Genomic DNA, 15,863 nt, shown 5'->3' with positions numbered 1-15,863 from the left:
TTTCTTTTCTTTTCTTTTCTTTTCTTTTCTTTTCTTTTCTTTTCTTTTCTTTTCTTTTCTTTTCTTTTCTTTTCTTTTCTTTTCTTTTCTTTCTCTCAAGATTGAAGGACTTGGATACCAGCTAAACAGCTGTCTGTCTTCTTATTCATATTCTGCAGGGAAATTCAGCCTTGCTGTATCTCCTTTGACTTAGTAAGCATGACTCAATATAAGGAAGCTAGCTCATAAAGTGCTCTGTATCCGAGGCAAAATACTGCTTATGTTGAAAGTTTATTTCCTGTTCAAGCACCACTAAGTTGCAATGATATATAGTCTTAAAATAAATGCTAGTATGAATATTAAATACCTACTTAGCATTCTTACAAGGAGTATCCTATCACCCACAAATAAATCTCATTTTGATAAATTTCAGGGCAAATAACATTTTAAATATTGCTGTGTAAGTACTACTTTTTACAACTGCAATTAATTAACTTTATTCAAATTTCAAGCCTTTTTTTCTAACAGTTGAGACTGAAGCCAACTGAAATCAATGTAAATATATCCATTAACTTAAAACTGAACATTTAGTCCACCCTACCTTATAGTCATGGACAGTTTTTATCACATTAGAAATGTAGCATGTTTCTACAAAAATTAAATGTGTGGATTCTAGCAGTGATGGCATAGGTAACAGAAGTAAAGAAATACAATGTAAATATTCATTCTACTTTTTATGTAAAATTATTAAAAGATTGTAAAAACTAAGATATTTTGGCAATTAAGTGAGGAATCACTTCTCATTACTTGATGCTAAAAGAAAAATTACAAACACATTAGCTTGATTCTACAAAGCTGATCATCAGTGAAAATTAATGTTGACATTTTATTGTCTTGAAACTTCTTATTTAATATCTCACAAAAATGAATGGCTCAGTTTACATTTTCCATAGCTATTGTTTCAGCCTATGGTAGTACCAGATTCAAATTAATGTCTCCAATTGTAGTTTTTTCTACATGACCAAGGGTGTAGAAATTTTTTTTTTAAATTATGGTGGTGTGAAAATGGAAAGTAATTTCGTAGTGCCTTTCGAGATACATCCAACAAAACTTCTTCCTAGATATGATATTGTTCAATGTTTTCATTAATATATTGGATAACAGAAGAAAACAAATTAGGATTAGCAAATTAGGATTAGCAAATTCATGGAGGGCATCATACTGAGACTTGCAAGAGTTATGGGAACATTATCAGAATTTGAAGTGAACCTGAATGAAAGAAATGGTCAGAAGTCAGTCAAGTAGTATTTGTCAATACAAGGGTAACAACAAGCACAAAATACTTGAACTGGAAAGGAAAATCAAACATATAGATGCAAAATGGGGACTGCCTGGTAAGGTGGCTAAATGGCAGTTAGCTGTAATTGAATCAGAATTAACAATATGCTGCTGTTGCAAAAAAGACAATCCCATTCTGAGGTGAATTAACGAGAATGTTGCATAAGGCATGGGAGGCAATTATTCTGCTCTACTTGTCACTAGGGAGGTCTCAGCTGTACTTCTGTACTCATTCTGGAGCTGCACACTTGTAGAAAATATGGTGACAAATTGAGAAAAGGCCCAGAGAAAAAGTGACAATAATGACAGGGACCTCAGAAAACCTTAAATCCTCGGGAAAAAAAAAAATTAAGGAACAAAGTTTGCTTAGAAAAAGGAGTATCAATAATAGTCTTCACATATTTAAAAGTTGTTATTAAGTGATGGGATGTTCTCCGTGCCACTAATGTGGTAGGGATGAAACAGTTTGATTTTCAGAATAGAAGTTTTATGTGCAATGTTAGGAAAAACTGACTGTGAGAACACTGAAGCCCAGGCACAAGTTGCTTAGGAAGACTGTGGAAGCCCTCTCATTAAAACTTTTTAAAAAATGGGGAGATAAGCATTTGTGAGGGACTGTCTGGTCATACGTGATAAAGGAAAGAGCCCAGATGAACCTGACTCATCTGTGATGTTTTGGAAGTATCCAGACAAACATGTTTTTAATAGGAAGAACCAGAAAAATGTGTAACTTCTCTCTTCTCAAAAAAATTGGCAGTCTTTGCTTTGAAAGGCCTAGTGTGGGTGGCAACCCTGCCCATGGCAGGGGGATGGAACTAGGTAATCTGTAAGGTCCCCTTCAACCCAAGACATTCTGTGATTCTGTGTCCTCATTTAGATCTGGAACCTGGAAGGATGAGGTAGTTTTATTTCATCAAGTCACCTTCTGTCTAGGTCAGGTGTTTCTTGGCAAGTTGTTATCACCAGACCTAGACATAAAAAAGTGTTGGATTAACTTAATGCTATATGAATTATTTTGAATGGAAATGCAGAGGGACCTGGTGCAGCAGTAACTTCTTTGTGAGAGCAATAACTTCATTAACCACTCAGACATGTTTCCAGAGCTTGTCTGATTTGCAATACAATTCAAATTTGACAAGGAAGATTTCTTGTAACAATGTGTTCATAATTCTTTGTGTGTTTTATCAATTACTTACTCCTCCTAAGATTCTAAATCCCATTTTGAAGACTAAACTCATTTGCTTTGCATGGAAATTAAAACATTTTTTGTTCTTCTTTGGATATTTATTGTAGACAATTTGAGATTAAATTGATTTCATTTTCTGTCCCTCTGACTACTGCAAGACTTGAGTTGTGCATGCTCATTACTTCTGTCTGAAAGAAAAGCTCTCTGAAAGATACAGCTGAAGGCTGACAGTGCTTTCTTCCTCATGCTACTGAGTATCTCAAACCTAATGGGTTTCTGTTGGAGCAGCCTGAGAGCTGTGTATTCTGCATTTGTATTGCTTTTAGCTTCCTCTGTGTTTTTAGGCACAGTGTGGACTAGCGCTGCCTGCCACTTCCTCAAACTTTGTGCAGTCCCAGTGTAGCATCGCAGCCATGCTGCATCACCTCTTCATCCGACTAATGGCTTCAAGTAGATGCCCTTTATTTGTCCTAGCTTTCTTAGAAAGCATTCACTGCTTCCTTTAAGTCACACAATGCATCACTAAGGCTTATGCCTTTGTCCCTGGTGAATCAGTTTCCTTCATGTCACACTTTTTTGCTTTCTGCTTAGCTAATGAGTTCCTTGCAATATTCCCAGAGGTGGCTTCACTGTGGTTTGTGATGAATTTGTGTCCCTGGGAGGACAATGTTAAGTTTTCTTTGTGTGTCATAGTGATACTGTACAATGAAGCAGGAATACATGCCTAAAGGTTGAAGTGCAAACAAAATCCACACAGTGATTGCTGATTTATTAAAAAAAAAAGTTGTAATCACTTTTTAAATGTCAGAGGTGCACTTGCATGTCATCATCACCCTTTTGTATGTACTCTTCAAAACACAAGCCACTTTCTGTTTGCTGAGCAGCCCATAGCAATCACATAATTTTGTAAGTTTTGTGCACGCTTTTGTAATAAATCAGCACATTATGGAAGTACACTTAAGTAGAAGCTCCTTCAATCTAAGTCAAAATAATACAGCCATTTAGGACCTGATTCTAACTAAGCAGTCCGCTGAGGTTGCTGGGAACTGAGCATACTACAATTTAGGGGCTTATGCACTTGGCTGAATGACAGACAGAGATGTAGTCGGAAAAAAAAGTCTCAGACACTTCCCAAATATCTTTGTTCTTCCCTCTAACATCTTTCTATAACCCAAGAAATGGTTATTCTAGTTGTCAGAAATCACTGGCTTTTGTCTAGAAGCAGAGTGCATGCTGTCACGTATGAGGAGCAGAGCTGTCAGCGTCTGCATAAGGGCATCATATCCATCACGATCGAGTATCTCTTGGTTTTTATGATTTTCAAAGGAAGCATCCACTGCTATTAATTAATTAAAGTAAAATAAAACAATCAAGCAATACTTTTCCACTTAAACACCCTTTTTTTACCTATCTGCATCTTCATCTGACATTCCAGGCTCCAAAGTTGTAAGCTCCTACATGAACAGTAACTACTCAATCCAGCCTCCTACAGCTCCTTTCCTCTTCCTGCAATTTGCAGTATGCTGCAATTTTTCTGTAAATTATCACAGCTCACTGAAGTTGAGGTTCCAGATACAGCATCCCTGCCTCTCGGATTAGATTATCTCAGAGTAAATGAAGGGAAAACAAAACAAAACAACAACAACAACAAAAAACAGGCCTAGAAGCATAGACCAGACTACTTCAGGCTGTTCCCTTGCTCTCCTCCTCCACTGTTATAGCCAGTAGATGAAAGCCAGGTTTCTCGTCACCTTGGGAGCTGAGGTCTCTTGCTGCCCAGGGGGCACAGCAGCCAGAGCCATTTCAGAAATGATGATCAATTCTTTCTTTGTCTGGTTACACCTTTTCCTTATATACTGGCATAATTTCTTCAGGATGAATAAAGCTATGAATTCAAGTCACTGCTTCCTCAACCCATGCTCTGATCTCTGGTGCAGAAACGGAGTGGTCTGTTATCTGTAACTATTGCCATTAGGAGAGAATTAATTTAACTGGACGGATTGGGCTGCCCTCTGGAAAGTGCTCACCTTCAGTGTGGCCACTGAAGAGAGCAAGGCAGTGAGTTTATGGATGCTGGATCTCCCCCAGCCAGTCTTTTTGCCTTCAGCTGTGTGGCATATTTCACCAGATGCATTAGATGCATTGGATTAAGCCTGTACACTGCTCCAGAGAGATGGCCAAAAACTTCAGTGCATTTCCCTTCTCAGTTTCCTCTCTTTGAGTAACAAAGAGAGGAGGAAGATATCCTTTAAAAAAAGGCGATGTGATTGTCAGAGCTCAGAGGGTAGCAAATGTAATCCCTCAAACATCCCCTTTTGTCATCCCCTTTCTTGAAAATCACTGACCAGATTTTAAGTTGGCAGAAAGAGTCCTTTAAAGTCTATGCAGGGCAGGAAAACTGGAATATAAAAGCCAAAATATTTAACATAAATGTAACCTATGCAATCTTGGAATGGCTGAAATATTTCTTAAATTTATTTATAAATCCACTCTTATTTTTCATCCTCTGTTTCAATAAAGTTTGTTTTTACATTCCCCAACTCAAGTGGTGGGCAGTGCAGAGTTATTAGTAAAATATTAATTCTGTCATCTCACAGGACATATTGTTTATACAATCACAGACGCAGATTATGTCTCAGATCAGTGGAGCATTTTTTTTTAAAATCTCTTTCTAGAGCTGCAGTTGGAGTATGATTACAGTTGTCCACAATAGTTATATCATACAGCAAATTAGGAAATATATGTCAGGACCCATTATGCTAATAGAGGTCTTGCAAGATTCTTAACAATGTAAGTAGATGCCAGACTTGCAAACTGATGACCCTCTTTGAAACAATACCCCAGAAGAGAAGAGAGAACAAAAATACTGTTGACTTGTGCATGGCTGTCAAGTTAATGCTTTACAGGAATCCGCAGCACTAATCGCATTTCTTGAGTGCAAGTTCTTCCTTTCTTTGGCTCCCTCATGAGGTATCCCTTAAGCGCTCATTAGACCAGCACAGCTGAAAATCGGTAGATTTGTTTTCAGTGTCAGCTACCATTTTGGTCCTGGCCAGATACAAAAGAGACGACACTACATTGGTGATGTCACTTGGTTTCCTGCAATTTTTGTAAATAAATACTTTGTTTGCAAAGCCCATTAAAACAAAGTAGGATCATATATATTTATGCTCCAGCAAACACCCAGTTGGTAAAGGGGTGGGGACTGTGAAGCTGTGTAAGGCAGGGAATGGAAATTTTCTGTCCTAACTGGCCATTTAAGTAGCACATCTGGAGAAATGTAGCTGCCAAATTTTTAGCAATCATCAGCAGAAGCAGCATCAACAAGGGAACCATTGTGGTATGTGTAGTGGCAATATTTATTTTATGCTACAAAGAGTTTGTCCCAATACCAAATTAAATTACATATCAAATTAAAGACAAGATCATGCTTTACAGTCTTTCAATGGGTTCTAGTTATTATAGAACAGGGACTCATCATACCTGCTCTGAAGGGGTGAGTTTATGCAGATACACAGCTGCAGTCAAGTCAAATGACACGGAAATGCAGAATGTGCAAGGGCAGGGAGTAAAGCTCCCTTAGTTCCTCCTTCAGTCACAGAAGCTCTGCGCCTGCAAGCTGAGGATTATCTGAATAGTGATCAAATGTTCTGAGGAAATGTGTTTTAATTAAATTCTGCTCAGCTAAGAAGGAAGACAAGGAGACAATTGTCAACAAAATCCCTCTGTGATGGGAGACTGAATGCTAGTCCCTCACAGTGTCTCTCAGTGTTTTACTTCGGCAGGAAGGCAGTAATAGTACAAGTTAGCAGTGCAGGGTCTGGCAAATGCAATGCTCTTCAGGATCTGCTTGCTGACATTGGCAGCGTGGTCATGAAAGATAGATTTCCAACCTGTAGAGTACTGTAGACGTCTCATCCCCAGTTTCTGTGTATACTATAAATGAGACAGAGAGAGGCGGGGGGGTGAGGATGCACATGCAGATGACATGTAATGTAAAGTTCTAAACTGTGGTATACCTTATGCAGCTCTGGTCAAGAGATCATATCCCTGATTTGGCTTCACAAGTTCATATTGCTTTTTCTTAACAAATTCCAGCATCAAAGGAAAAGGTAATGTTGCTATTGCTTTTTACATATTCGTTCCTATTACAGCAACATCTTCATCATCTTCATTACAGTGTATTGGAGTATTACTGTCCCTGTACATCAGTGATCTAGACGATGGGCCAGAATGTATCCTCAGGAATTTTACTGATGATTTAAAATGGGGAGGAGTGCCGAGAGACTTTGGCAGGATATAGAAGTGGACTGATGAGAATCTCATGCAGTTCAAAAAGGAGAAGTGCAGTGTCCTGCACTTGGGGAGAAACAACTGCAGGCACCAGGACATGCTGGAAACTGACCAGCTGGAAGGCAGCTTGGCAGAAAAGGACCTGGTTGGCTTGGTGGACACCAAATTGAATGTGAGTCTGCAATAGTCTGTTGGTGCTAAGAAAGCTAATGATATTCTTGGCTGCATTAGGCAAAGTATCACCAGTAGGTCAAGAGAGGTGATCCTTTCACTCTACTCAGCTTTGGTAAGGTCTCACCTGGACTGCTGGCTCTGGTTCTGGGCTCCTCAGTACAGGAGTTGTGGACTTACTGAAAGAGTCCACGGGAGGGCCACCAAGGTGATCAAGAAACTGGAGCATCTCATTTGAGGAGAGGCTGAGAGTTGGAACTGTTCAGCCTGGAGAAGGCTTGGGGCATCTCATCAATGTCCATAAGTACCTGAAGGGAGAGTGCAAAGAGAACAGAGTCAGGCTCATTCCAGTGGTGTCCAGTGCCAGAACAGGAGGCAGTGGACATTAGACTGGAAATCAAGAGGCTCTATCTGAGCATCAGGAAGCAATTCATTACTGAGCACTGGCTCAAGGTACCCAGAGAGACTGTGGAGTCTCCTTCCTTGGAGATCTTCAAAAGCCACCTGGTCATAGTCCTGGGTAGCCTGCTCTGAGTGCTTATGCAGTGGGTTTGGACCAGATGGCCTCCAGAGGTCCATTCCTACATTAGCCATTCTGTGGTACTGCAGTTCTGAGCAAGAGCATCAGAAGAAAAGACAAAATATCATTACTAAACCAGAAAAGGAAAAACAAAAGCTAGGCAAGCTGAGAGATGACAAGGGTTGGGAGGAGTCTCAATACAAGTCTTTATGGCCAATCTCTACAGAATAAAAACTTCAAGGACACCCATCAGTCAACGAATTGTTTATCAGAACTACAAAGTGACAGGATATTAGCAAAAATAAAGAGATAATACAGAAAGAAACATAATTTTCAGCAGATCTCCTGTGACTCATAGTCACAATCTGGCAGTATTTTCTGTGAAGTTAAAAACATCTTTACTTTACAGGAACAATTCCATGGAAACTCTACTAACTGAAGTTTCTAGATTTGATGTTTCCCCATAGGGAAGTACACTGTACTGGAAACATGAGATTCTTGGTATTATTCAAAGATAAAACTGATTCCGATGAAGGGAAAGGTTGTTGCTGCCTATAGCCAAGAGAAATTATTAAAAAAGGGTTCACAGTTGCGTATGTAAAAAGCTGTCTCTGCATTTTCTCAGGAACTTTCATTTACGTAGTGTTTTTGCCTTGCTTTCCCACTCCTGAGCTCCAACCTTTTTCTAACTTAATATATTATTCCCTATCTTAGAACTGATGGGGAATCATCATATAATTCACCTACAGGATTTTTTGATCAGCCCCTTCATTTTGAAATCTCTGTGTAAATGTCACGCAAGTCATTCATGAGTGAGACTAATCCTCTCATATTTTGAAAATTATACTGGGGAATATAAACTCTAGATCTCAGCAGCAGAGTAAGCTTTAGTATGCTTGTGCTCATCTGTGAAGATATTCCGCAGCTAGAAGCTCAGGCCATGTATCTCTTCTTTAACCATCATAATATTTTGCCCAACTTTCCATCTTAATTGTAATTAAGTCCTTCAGTATTAATCCACAACTACCTTAGTTGTGAGTAGTTGTAACTAGTTAGGGAGAAATCATGCCCACATCCTTGAAGACTGTGAGTACTGGGAGACTGTAGGACATAAACAGTGGTGTAGGGTGCACGTGGAGAGCACAAAGGGTATTCTTCTTGGAAACAAACAAAAAAAGGTTTTGAAACAGTAAGTGGCTGGTTTAGATATTGTATAATCTAGGTGAGGTTTTCTTCTTTGTTTTTCCTGATTATTATTTTTTACATAAAATCTGAGATTCTTGCCTAAGAGTATAGAAATTAGAAATCATCTTTCGATACAGAGTTAGACAAATAGCCATGTAACTGCCAGGAATCTCATAATGCATGCAGTGCTGTTTGATGCTAAGTGCTATATAGCAAACACTACTCACTGTGCTAGCATAGCAAACACAAAACAACTAGAAATGTATTATGCATAATTATTGTAACAAGTACTTTCTCTAGTTGCTTTAATAGTAGTGGACTTCGTTTCGAGACAGAAATATGATATTCTTATGAATAGTTCAGTAACATATAAGCTGTTTTATAGCCACCCATGCATTCTGACGTGAATAGCTCGCTACAAACATGGACATGGCTGTGGGACTGGAGCCTAATTCAAATGGGAACCAGAAGACCAGATAAATACTTTAGAAGAATTATAATTAGGCTATGATTTAAGGCTTGTGTGACTCTGTGGAAGATATGTGTGGAATAATCTGATCTGTAAATCTGAAATGTGGTAGGTATCTTGCAGTGAATTGGCTGCGTTGACTCCTCAAGTGCGCAATTTCTAACATGTCCCGTGTGCGAAGGTGCTGACTGCAGAGGGATCAGAGGAAGGAGGGCATCTAACTGATATTTTCTAAAACCCACTGTCTGGATCTAGGTGCTGGGTTGTTGTATTAAAATTGACAATCTGTGTTCTTGAATGGAGGCAGGTGTGATTTCAGGGCTTTACTTCCATCTCAGTGCTGTTGACTACGCAGTCAGAAGGTCATGCCAGTTGGGTATGTGCCTTGGGAGATCATGGCCAGGGATGAGCTGATTGTGAATCCAGAATGCCCTCTGATGATGGTTACTCAAACTGACAGTACCTCAGCGCACAGCGCACAGTAGAAATCAGGTATAGGGAATTTTTGGGAAAATCTGGGAACCTATGAACTCTAATGGGAATTGGTGTCTAGAGCCTGATTATCGACATTTTAGTTAGCTGCACAGTAGGTCTGTACTGTGGAGGTTTTGTCCCAGCAGCTTACAGATCTGCTTTGATAGCTGATAATTTTCTGCTAGAAATCTATGTGCCACTGTTTTACTTACGGCTGTCCAGCTCCTAGCTATCTGAACAGAGAAGATACTTGTCAGAAAATTTTTACTCTGAGTAAGTCAGTAATTAAAAGTGTATTGTCTAAGATAATGAAATAGCATTCATATTCAAGAAAATATGTTTAGGATAGCATGCATTATTCTTGAACATAAAACTGATGCTTTCCATCACGAGGGAAAAGGAAAAAAGAGGAAGCAGTAGATAAAATTTCACAGAGTGAAACTAAATCTTTGTCTCTAGAAGCCTTCCGCAAATCTAGAACTGTCAAGATTCTTGAGTACTTGGGATCACTTGGTACTAAAAGCACTTGTGTGCACCCAGTCCTCCCCTGGGACTTGATGATTACCTTTACACGACCCATAATGTTAACTCTGCAGCTGAAAGTAGTTTCTCCTCTGCGCTGGGAGAGGTCTGATAGTTAGGCGATGTTAATGTGTCAGGAATACCATGTGTTTCTTGTGTTCCTACCATAGAAGCTTCCCACTTAAAGTAGATAAATAAACCAAGAAGCCAAGAAGCATGCCTTTAATTTGGCCAGTCGTGGTACAGAATGCAAGATCTCTTTCTCCTTGAATGTCTCACTTAGTGGAAAGTAGTAAAGACTGTGCTGGCAGGTGATAAAAAGAACCCTACATTTGATCTTTGGGTAACAATGTGAAGAAAGAAAGTAACAAGCTCTTCTGATCCTCTTCTATTTTATTATGTGTAGAAATGAAAGGAAAATAGTTCTTTCCTCACAGAGAAAAAAGAAAATGATGGCACGAATCTTCATGAAAGTTGATCATTCTGTGTATTAGCCATAGAAAAAAAATGAAGTACTAAGCCATTAAAGAGCTTAGTGAATTTAAAGGAATGTTGATAAGAAAACTGAAATCTTCATTGTGAACTTTTAGCTCAGAGACAGCAGGTTAAGCTTCAGTTTCTATTTGTTTCACAATACAAGCTGTGCAGTGAATTAACTCTTCCTTTCAGAAGTTCTATCTCCACCAGACTCACAGAGGAATGAGAACTTAAGCATGTGCCTCTGTAACAGTTAGTGCTGCTTCCTTCCCTGTGGCACACATAGTTTCCAGAGTAGGATAGAATGGAAAAGCTGTGAGAATAAATGCTATTAACGGACAGTGAGTTCCCCATCTGAAGTGAGTTACACTTACTGCTAAATAGCTTTTACCATTTCACTATTGAGAGTGACTTCTCAGTATTGAAAGTAGCTCTAAAAGTTCTTAATACTGAGAGATTTTTAAAGCCTGGTTAGATCTTTTTTATATCTGGAGAGGAAAAAATAGATTTGCATATCACATTTGTAGAAGAAGTTCTTGGAAGAAATACGTACTGTGTAATTTACATAATGATGTTATCCCATCAGGGCTGGGAAGAGCCTCACTTACTGGAAGAATTATTAAGGACTGTTTCTGGGGATGTGGTACTCTCAAAAAGAATAATCATGTAATAGTGTCATTTAAATTTAACGTGGTACGCTATCAGAGAAAGAATCTTGTATCCACTGACATTGCTTTTGTAGTTCTGAAAGAATCTGCCGTAACATATGTGGAAAAAATGGAGACACAGTAATAACAATGATATTACACTAATTCCAAATACCATTAGTGCAGGAAGGTTTGTGGAATGTCAGGAGTGGGCTGGTTTTTATCTTCTTGCCACTTACACATAGTTTGTACTTTAAAAAGTATTCAGGTTGCCTCCGCAAACAAAATAACAGTTTCTGAAAACACATATGAAAACCAAACTCAGGGCATCTTTACCAACACAGGCATTTCATGCTGCCTTGCTCTGTGACTCATTGCATTAAGCAGTCTGTCTGTCTCAGTGACTTAGAAAAAAAGCATAACATTGCTTAAAATGGACACACACAGAATGGTATGTCTGTGTGCATGAGACTCCTATCCTCCAGCATATGGATTTAAATGTTGTGTGTATTTTTGTGTCCTTCTCAAAATAATGCACTGCTATTATTTACAAACATGTGACTTTTTTTTTTAATCATCCTGGTTGCCTAGCTACAGCAGCAGCTTGTTGCAGTGCATTCCAAAGTACGTAGTGGCTCCTTTAAAAAGTTAGTGTTCATTTTCAGAGGGATTTTCTCTTATCTGGGGGGGTGAAAAGGGAAAGGGAATTAAAGTTTTTGCTGTTGCAGTCAAAGTCCTTGCTTATCAATTAGAATGGCCTTTCTCAAGTAAAAAATAATATGTGATAAAAACTGTGAAGGTGAGCACACATACATCCGTAGCTGCATGTGAGAAATCCATACAGCTGAATATAATACTATGAAGCAGATTCCTGCCCACCACCTCCTTCCATCCTTAGCATTACGCAAACATGATATATATCAAAATTCCCATAGAAATATAATACCAAATCCTGCTAAAAGGTGCTAAAAAGAAATCTCACTTTACTGTGCCATAATGTTCTTCGGGAGAAAGGTAGGAGCTTCATTTTATAAAAAAATGAAACTCTATAAAAATGAGAACCTGGAGAGCAAAAAATTGTTATGCTCTTATGGACATTAGGGTAATTTATCTGCTGGCACCTGCTGGGACTGACTGAGCAGTGATGTAATCCAGTATTCTTTTACTCTATATTTGTCTTGCTTTGGTTTATTTCTGTCTCGTCCTTGTTTTTCAGGATCTTCACATTATTCTTTAAAGCTGAGATAAATGCCTTTTTGCTATTCAAGGGTAAATGCCAGCCTTTTCCAAACCAGCTTGTGGACATTTTGCATCCAAGGTTTCACAAATCTTATTTAGCAGTGATCTTTATATGTATGCACAGCCGATCTCATCCAAAGCCCAGAGAACGCACCCATAATTTTTTTTATATACATACAGAAGCAGACTTTGGATCAGAGCTTATTGGACATATTATTCTTGTAGATTGGCTGGTAATGACAGAATTTATTTTCCTTGGCGATAGCAATGAAGTAATGTACATTTCGTTACAGCAAAAAGTGGGATGGGGGAGAGAAGAGGAGGGAAGAAGGAAAGGGAAGGAAGGCGGTAGAGGCAGGAAGGAGGGAGACCATGCCACAAGAGAGAAAAGAAAGCAGTTTTGATACTCTTAGTGAAATCCAACATTGTTAGATCCATTGATGTGTTGAAAAGCTGAGAAGAAGGAAATGACACCATTTTAAAATTCATTGCTGTAATTTGTTTCTGCACTGAGAGCCTGGTTCTGCCACCTAAGATCATTTCTAAAATGCAGCAGAGACTATCTTGGTGTAATGAGCAGGGAAATGCAAAGACTGTCATAGTGCAATTCATTAGACTCAGATGGTGATCTGCACTGCTGAAGATGGGTTTCATTGTACTCATCTCCTGGGACTTCATCAACTATCACTTATCAGACAGATGCTGGATGCTGCACTGGAAGAAGATTATTGCTTTCTCTTCCTTTGCTCTTGTTGATGGTAGTTTAAAGTGCATTTTTACGGTCTGTTTAAAGTTGGCTCAAGCTTTGATTCAAAATAATTTTTGTCATTCTTAGCCATTGCATTTCAAATAGAGTAGTACTTGTATGATACGAGGCAGAGGGAGACACTACCATAATGTCCAACGTGAAAAGAAATGCAGCTGTAGGGATAAGAAATTCAGTCACAGGCTGTGTTCCTCAGTGCTGGCCAGAAGATGTTGCCTATTTCTTAGCCTAAAACTGAGCCAGCTCCATGCATTCCAGTTCTGTTTTCAGCTGTGGTTATTTGTGATCTTGGAATTGTATCTATCACGCAGCAGTGCTGTATACAGTTCCGTGACTTTAAGTATCTTAAGGAAATCATTGCTACTACCTGAATTCCTTGGAGAAGTTTAGAAGCAGTCAGTTTCCAATTAGGGTTCCACATATTCTCAAAAATGAAGTAATAGCAAGAGAAAGGATGTATTACTTTTTTAGTGGATCTCTCATTTGGCACAGTAGCAAATTTCCTTCCTTAATGCTTACTTGAAAAATATAGCTTAGATCTTAACACTACATTAATTATCAAGATTACTTGGCAAGTTTTCATTGTGTATTGCTACATCATCCTCTAACAGCATTTCTATGCAAATTCAGGAGCAATGGGATGAGAATAATAGAAAAGAGGTATCTTAAAATGTTGATTGAATTTCTCCTATAATCCTTCTCCTAGTCTAAACAACCATACCATTGAGTGTACTGCAAATCAGTGATTATCTGTATTCCTCTGGCATAGAAGTATTTGATTATATAGTTTCTATCTAGCTTGCAATGGGCAGATACATCAAGGACTGAAAGAAGAAGAGGAACAGCAAACAGTTGCTATATTGAAAGAGAGCTGTACATTGGTCTTCATCCTCCTACACATTTTGCTCAGTAATTCACTTAGGCTATGAATCATTATCAGACTGACTTCCAGGAAGACAAATCACCAGGCAGCCACTGCATTTATAATACTGATTACAGTTTTCTATTGTATCTCAAGAACTGTGGTTTATTCTGATTCTTTTTTTTTCCTGTGGGGATGAAGGGGAAAAAATATAAATTTTTTCCAATCTCAGTTGTTTTTGGCTGGTTTTTGAGCTGTCTCAGTGACCAGAGATGTGGATGAAGCATAATGTTTATGCTCAAATAAACCAAAAGATGAAAGAAATGTGTGATGATCTGAGGATAACAAAGCATTGCATCAGAATTTTCCTGACCCACCTGCTAATTTAGATTTTAATAACAGACATACTTAACATGGGAAAAAGAGAAAATGAACACAGCAGGTTAGTGCTATGCCATTCTTTAGGTTATTCTCCTCAAGAGAAGTCCGTGTTTTTCTGTGTTTATACAGCTCAGATGTCTTGTGTGCATATGAACACAATGCACAGTCATGTAGAATACAGTGAAGGTATGCTGATACTTAGAAAAGTGACAAATAATGCACTAAAGAAATATTAGATTAGATGTTTTGGCTTGCCTGAATTCATCTAGTTGCAAAACAAATATAACCTTTTGTTTCCTTCGTTTGAAATATCAAATCCTACAGTAGAGCAATGTGTGTAGGGAAATGTATTACATTCATTTCTCTGCGTGCCAAAAAAATTTATGAGATAAATGTATTTGGCTTTTGCTCATTTGAAAGCACGTTACATTTTTAATGTTGAATTTTGATCATATAAATATTATTAAAGTTTTTAGAGTGACCATGCAGCTAATCTATGGGCTGTTTTTAACATAACCATCATTTTTTTTACCATTTGACGTAGACATTGGCAAGCAATCCTGTCTTGGAAAACCCACAAGCAATTGAACACTGAGACAGGCATAAAAACTGGCTAAGCCCGAAACTGGAAGCCAAAACTTCTCTGCCTTGACAAGTAACTTCAGCCCTTAACGTCTAGACTTTTTCAATCTGAAGAATTTGTAGAGAGTTTATTAAACTGATCATGATCAGAGCTCTGGAGGTAATTGCAGCTTTTTGGAGGTGAAAAAAAATCCCTGCAATGAAGATCAAGACAAAATAGAAATACTGTTTCCTACCTGGTGAGATGTAAAACTAAAACATTCCATTTATTTGTTGACAAAAATCGATCTTCAGAAGGCAGAGTTTCATGTAATATGAGGTATACTAACATCCACGAAGTTGATACCAGTGGTGCAGCTCTTCATATGCTCATCCAGAATCTGCATTGAAGTCACTGTTCTACCTTTAGAGGACTAGAAGCTGCACTGTGCAACTTTTGATACAAAGCTAAGTGCATTAATCATTCATGGATCCACATCTCCTCTATTGATCCAGTGTGGATGCTCTAACTAAACAATGAAGCAGAAACAAAGAGGAGAAGGAATAGTTCTACCTTTAGTATTCAGAGCAGTATCTGATTAGACAGCTAAATTTTAACTTTGTCCCAACAAAAGTACCTACGTATTTCATGGCCTTATTTCATATTTCTCATATCTTACAATAAAAAAATGTTTTATAAAATCAAAAGCAAAATCAAAAAAATAATCAACCAACAAAAGCACCTTGGAATCAATTAACACTTCAGAGTGGTATGCCAGTGACAACTTTGATA

The 15,863-nt window shown here is 38.3% G+C and overlaps 1 protein-coding gene across 6 annotated transcripts in view; it reads left to right on the top strand.

The window, feature by feature from the left end:
* PTPRZ1 (protein tyrosine phosphatase, receptor type Z1) overlaps positions 1-15,863 on the top strand; it is a gene marked incomplete at its 5' end in the record, with an annotated part of 129,356 nt that overhangs the window by 48,118 nt on the left and 65,375 nt on the right.

Source organism: Numida meleagris, chromosome 1 (genome assembly GCF_002078875.1).
Source record: "Numida meleagris isolate 19003 breed g44 Domestic line chromosome 1, NumMel1.0, whole genome shotgun sequence".
Lineage (NCBI taxonomy): Eukaryota > Metazoa > Chordata > Aves > Galliformes > Numididae > Numida > Numida meleagris.
The sequence above is the reverse complement of the archived record's forward strand: the minus strand, read 5'-3'. Positions and strand labels throughout refer to the sequence as shown.